We start from the raw sequence: 7,162 nt of genomic DNA, 5'->3' as shown, positions 1-7,162 counted from the left end.
TCATTTTCTTTAATATCTAGTTTCTAGCTGCACTGCTGCACTGGTTAAAATAAAATTTTATAGATGTATTAATTTAAATATTTTATGCCTACAGATCCAGTAAATAATAACTTTATAATCTACTTCAAAAACACGAGGGAGCACAAAAAGACATTTCCCTTCACAGGAATTGCATACAAAATTTTCTTTTCAAGTACTTGGTAATTTCTTTTCTAGAATAAGTTGTGGTGCACCACTTTAATTATATAGACATTAAGATGTGAATAGACATTTCCCTTATCTGCATGGTCGTCTTTAGTGTACTATTTTTTCTGCTTGAGCTTTGTCATGTTTAGATATAAGTTATTGCATTTGCTGCTGCTGCTTGCCAGGCATAGTGCTACTAAATTTCACTTTGTATTACTCTTTTAAGCCAGTTTTACCACTGGTTTATTTTTGTTGTTGCTGCACATTGGCTCATATTAGTTGTAATGTTGCATTTGCTTGGTAATTTAGATTTACTGTAGCTTGCTTTGCCACTTTGCATTTTTTTGTCATTGCTGTTTGTGTTAATTGTTTTGTGCTGCTGCATTGCCTCGTCCCTTAGCTTAGCATGTGAGCTCAATAGATTTAAGTTAGCTTAAGAGGGGTAGATTATATAAGAGAATGAGTTGCGATGAATTGGAAGAAATGCATTGGGAAGTTATACGAAAAAAGTACAGAAAGCAGGTATAGATAGGACTTTTTGGACATAATGAAGAACGAAGGGAGATCTCCAAGAAGTAAATAAAGTTTTGTTTTGCAAAATACTGCAGTAAAACACACCCTGTCCTTTCCTTGTGTTATCCCACTATGTGTTTGTGTACTCTTGTATATTTGTGTTTTTCCAGTCTTTATGTGTTTAGCTAATACGATTTGTGTTGTAGAATTTTTCTAGTACTAAGGTACATTCACTATGATCAGGAATACTGTTATCCTAGAATATAATTTGCATTAATAATATGTTATTTTCTTTGTAAAGATGTTTATAGACATTATTAATTCTGTTCTGTTTTAATGCTCTTGTGTGAAATTAATGCTGCGAAAACTATTCTCATTATTTTATATATCTACTTATATCATAATTCTTGTAACACTGATGTACATGTTTATTCCTATTCTTTCGTAAAGCCCCTATTACTACAAATATTATCTGCATTATTATGTTTTAATGATGTATTTTGTACCTTTGCTATTGTATTTTTATTTTATAAAATTGTAATTGACACCAGTTCATCGAATTAAGTAACTTGTAAGTTACATTTCACTACACACGTTTCTGTTGGTCATAGTATATGGACAATATGTGAGAAGTAGGAACTGATAGTGTATGCACGTGTGTTAATAATTCAGCAAGGGACTGTTTAACAGCATTGCTGGTTCTAAGGACAATTTAAAAAAAAAAAAACTTTGTGAGTGCACAAGTGGTGGCTTATGGACTTGCTATATTCTCCGCAAGACTGTGCACCTGCACAGTCGCAATAGATGGCTGCTGACCGTCTCTGCAAGGACTATAATGGGTCTGCATCTTTGATTGCCCACTAATACTATTATCTCTACAAGGACTACAGTGGGTCTGCATCTTTGATGGCCCACCAATACCATTATTTCTACAAGGACTGCACTGGGTCTGCACCTCTGGTAGCCCACCAGTACCGCGGAATCTCTACCAGGACTGCAGTGGGTCTTCTCTGTGATGCCCTACCTACCAATAATCTTCAAAACTTCGACTGACTCTGCGGTGGGTTTGCTCTGTTGTGGCCCATTACCTGTCTCCATGTCAAGAGTGAGCACTGTCTTTCCGTTGGAAGGGCAACACTACTTCTTCAAGACTGCATGGAAATCCATTACTTCCGTGTGCATTCTCTTTTACTGCTCAGACTTTGAGAAAAACACTGCTATTTTACTGTGATGAACGATCAGGACTGTTTTTATGGACTGTGAGAAAATTTTAGCTTTTGGCCAACATTGTATCAATAAGTGTGTCCATTTGGTATCATTGTTATTGTAATTATGAGAAATTTTTTAAATCTGTATTGGCCACTGCCCAAAACAATTTGTAAATTTTCTTGTGTGGAGCATGGGGGCTATGTACGTAGCCTGTTTAGGATTTTGTATTGGTAACGCCACGTAGCGCTCTGTATGAAAATCACTGGCTGTGCTGTGTGGAGTCTGTGGATAGTTTGCATTGTTGTCTGCCATTCTAGTGTTGGGCAGCTGAATGTTAACAGCGCGTAGCGTTGCGAAGTTGGAGGTGAGCCGCCAGCAGTGGTGGGTGTGGGGAGAGAGATGGCAGAGTTTTGAAATTTGAAAGACTGGATGTCATGAACTGCTATATACATTATGACTTTTGAACACTATTGAGGTAAATACATTGTTTGTTCTCTATCAAATTCTTTCATTTGCTAACTATACCTATCAGTAGTTAGTGCCTTCAGTAGTTTGAATCTTTTATTTAGCTGGCAGTAGTGGCGCTCGCTATATTGCAGTAGTTCGAGTAACGAAGATTTTTGTGAGGTAAGTGATTTGTGAAAGGTATAGGTTAATGTTAGTCAGGGCCATTCTTTTGTAGGGATCATTGAAAGTCAGATTGCGCTAAAAATATTGTGTATCAGTTTAAGCACAGTCTTGTATAATTGTTCAAAGGGGACGTTTCATTTTGTCTATAGGAATGTAGGCTGACTTCGTTGCCAAACGGTGCTGCGTAAGTCACAAATGCGTGATAGTTTGGAAAGTTTCCAATATCGGGCTTCACATAATTGCTTTCCATTCTTACTTGAAACTTGTAAACACGTTTCAATAATTACTGACTAACCTATTTGTGGAAAAAAGTACACAAAAACACTAGTAACGTCAGTTCACACTCATGTAATATACATAAGCAGAGCCGATGTATTGATATTTAATGATCTTTAAACTATTATTTGCATAAAAGTAACACATTTTTTGAGAGAATATTGACCGAAAACATTTATCTTATCATTCACAGTAACAACCTAACCTAACCATATTTCTAACATAGGAAAATAGTGTAGTACGAACTCACTTTCCAACTGGATGCGTCTTCTGGTGATTCTTTAGTAACACAATCACTAAATCCAAAGCTAAAACAGCTAAATATGTTTAAAATAACAAATTATAGGTACACATAGACCACAGCTCACCGATCGACAGGGCCAGACCGAAATCTAAAACCTCTCCATACAATTGTCGTAAAATCAGTGGGAGGGCTGTTCGGTAACAAGTCTCAGAAGCTTACTGAATAGGATATTTCGAATAAGAACCGAAAAATGCGTCACTACCGAGACTAACCTACTACACCGACCGCTATGAACGATACAGAATAGGGCGCCAGGAGAGGCGCAGCAGGCGACGTCGTGTCGGTCGTCTGCTGCCATAGCCCATGAACGCCAGATTTCGCCGCACTGCCGTAACGGATACTTTCGTCTTACGTGCCACAATGCTTGTCTGTTAGCACTGACAACTCTACGCTAGTGCCGCTGCTCTCGGTCGGTAAGTAAGGACCGTCGGCCACTGTGTCGCCCTTCGTGGGAGGTAATGCCTGAAATGTGGTATTGTCGGCACTGTCTTGTCACTATGGATTCAAAATATTGAATTCCGTGCCGATTTTAGAAATTTTATCTCCAAAGCGTCAAAGCACCAGCTACCATTCCGCGCTGAAAGTCTATCGATTCCCATCGTGCGGCCATACCCACTTTGGACACCTTATCACATGAGTCACCTGAGTACATATGACAGCTCCACCACTGCACTGCCCTTTTACACCTCGTGTACGGGATATTACCACCAACTGCGTACGTGCATATCGCTGTGCCACGACTTGTCACCTCAGTGTATGGAACAGTGTGTCTCAGACAAATGAAGGTAATTTAATCAATTAAACCTCTTGCCTCGTGTGTTGGAGCATGGTAGATATCGTCTGACAGTTTGACTACTCTTCTAACTAGGCTGTTTAGGTTTTTATGTTGGTAACGTCACGTAGCGCTCTGTATGAAATCACTGGCTGTGCTGTGTGCAGTCTGTGGCTGGTTGGCATTGTCGGAATATTCACTACTGTAGTGGTGGGCAGCTGGATGTGAACAGCGCGTAGCGTTGCGCAGTTGGAGATGAGCCGCCAGCAGTGGTGGATGTGAGAAGAGAGATGGCAGAATTTTGAGAGCGGACGATCTGGACGTGTGTCCATCAGAAAGAGTAAATTTATATACATACAGGGTGAGTCGCTGGATATATTTCGTAAACCACATCAAATACTGACGAATCTATTCCACAGACTGAACGTGAGGAGTGGGGCTATGTAATTGTTTAATACAAACCATAAAAAAATGCACGGAAGTATGTTTTTTAACGCAAACCTACGTTTTTTAAATGGAGCCCCGTTAGTTTTTGTTACCACATCTGAACATATAAACAAATACGTAATCAGTGCTGTTTGTTGCTTTGTAAAATGTTAATAAAATCCGGCGATATTGTAACCTAAAGTTGACGCTTGAGTACCACTCCTCCGCTGTTCGATCGTGTGTATCGGAGAGCACCGAATTACGTAGGGATCCAAAGGGAACGGTGATGGACCTTAGGTACAGAAGAGACTGGAACAGCACATTACGTCCATATGCTTACACCTTTTTATTGGTCTTTTTCACTGACGCACATGTACATTACCATGAGGGGTGAGGTACACGTACACACGTGGCTTCCGTTTTCAATTACTGAGTGTAATAGAGTGTGTCCCGACATGTCAGGCCAATAGATGTTCAATGTGGTGGCCATCATTTGCTGCACACAATTGCAATCTCTGGCGTAATGAATGTCGTAAACGCCGCTGTACATCTGGTGTAATGTCGCCGCAGGCTGCCACAATATGTTGTTTCATATCCTCTGGGGTTGTAGGCACATCACGGTACACATTCTCCTTTAACGTACCCCACAGAAAGAAGTCTAGAGGTGTAAGATCAGGAGAACGGGCCGGCCAATTTATGCGTCCTCCACGTCCTATGAAACGCTCGTCGAACGTCCTGTCATGGGTCAGCCTAGTGTTAATTGCGGAATGTGCAGGTGCACCATCATGCTGATACCACATACGTCGACGCGTTTCCAGTGGAACATTTTCGAGCAACGTTGGCAGATCATTCTGTAGAAACGCGATGTATGTTGCAGCTGTTTGGGCCCCTGCAATGAAGTGAGGACCAATGAGGTGGTCGCCAATGATTCCGCACCATACATTTACAGTCCACGGTCGCTGTCGCCCTACCTGTCTGAGCCAGCGGGGATTGTCCACGGACCAGTAATGCATTTTCCGTAGATTCACTGCCCCGTTGTTTGTGAAACCCGCTTCATCGGTAAACAGGTAGAACTACAACACATTCTCTGTTAATGCCCATTGAGAGAATTGCACGCGATGATTAAAGTCATCACCATGTAATTGCACATGAAACGGGTGAAGGTGGTGACTATGCAGTGTGCGCATGACACTACTTTGACTCAGTCCACCGGCTCTCGCAATGTCCCGTGTACTCATGTGTGGGTTCATGGCAACAGCAGCTAACACACCAACTGCGCCCGCTTCTCCTGTGACGGGCCTGTTACGGACCCGTTTGCGTGCTACGGCCATACCTGTTGCATACAGTTGGCGGTAGATGTTTTGCAATGTGCGGCACGTTGGATGTTCTCTGTTCGGGTACCGTTCTGCATACACCCTGCAGGCTTCAGCTGCATTTCGTCGACACTCGCCATAGATGAGTATCATCTCCGCCTTTTCAGAGTTCGAATACACCATGGGCACAGTTCCTGCAACACTACACTATCACAGACGTCTGGTAACACGGTGTACTACAGTTGGTGTGCGTGCGGAGACGAATGCAGAATAACAATAGCAGCAAGCGCTTCATGCGGACACTGCGACAGCAAGACCAAACCACAACAGTGCACTACAGCCACACTCGTAAACACGGTCGTCATCGTAAACATGTCCCTGCAGATGCTGCTCGCCGACCGTGGCGCGTGTTTGTTACAACACGCAACTGAACGTCGGAGGTTTCAAGCACCCAATTTGGGTTACAATATCTCCGGTCTAGAGGTAGCGTCTTTGATTCATAATCAAAAACGTCTTCGGTCCCGTGTTCGATCCCTGCCACTGCCTAAATTTTGATAAACAATCGGCATTGGCGGCCGAAGACGGGAGATACGGGAAGATTTCAATTAGATTACATCATGGTTAGACAGAGATTCCGAAATCAGATATTGGATTGTAAGGTGTACCCAGGAGCAGATGTAGACTCAGATCACAATATAGTAGTGATGAAGAGTAGGCTGAAGTTCAAGACATTAGTCAGGAAGAATCAATACGCTAAGAAGTGGGATGCGGAAGTTCTAAGGAATGACGAGATACGTTTGAAGTTCTCTAACGCTATAGATACAGCAATAAGGAATAGCGCAGTAAGCAGTACAGTTGAAGAGGAATGGACATCTCTAAAAAGGGCCATCACAGAAGTTGGGAAGGAAAACATAGGTACAAAGAAGGTAGCTGCGAAGAAACCATGGGTAACAGAAGAAATACTTCAGTTGATTGATGAAAGGAGGAAGTACAAACATGTTCCGGGAAAATCAGGACTACATAAATACAAGTCGCTGAGGAATGAAATACATAGGAAGTGCAGGGAAGCTAAGACGAAATGGCTGCAGGAAAAATGTGAAGACATCGAAAAAGATATGATTGTCGGAAGGACAGACTCAGCATACAGGAAAGTCAAAACAACCTTTGGTGACATTAAAAGCAACGGTGGTAACATTAAGAGTGCGACGGGATCTCCACTGTTAAATGCAGAGGAGAGAGCAGATAGGTGGAAAGAATACATTGAAAGCTTCTATGAGGGTGAAGATTTGTCTGATGTGATAGAAGAAGAAACAGGAGTCGATTTAGAAGAGATAGGGGATCCAGTATTAGAATCGGAATTTAAAAGAGCTTTGGAGGACTTATGGTCAAATAAGGCAGAAGGGATAGATAACATTCCATCAGAATTTCGAAAATCATTAGGGGAAGTGGCAACAAAACGACTATTCACGTTGGTGTGTAGAATATATAAGTCTGACGACATACCATCTGACTTTCGGAAAAGCATCATCCACA

The sequence above is a fragment of the Schistocerca gregaria genome, chromosome 7, assembly GCF_023897955.1.
Source record: "Schistocerca gregaria isolate iqSchGreg1 chromosome 7, iqSchGreg1.2, whole genome shotgun sequence".
NCBI classification, from domain to species: domain Eukaryota; kingdom Metazoa; phylum Arthropoda; class Insecta; order Orthoptera; family Acrididae; genus Schistocerca; species Schistocerca gregaria.
Note: the sequence above shows the minus strand (reverse complement) of the source record.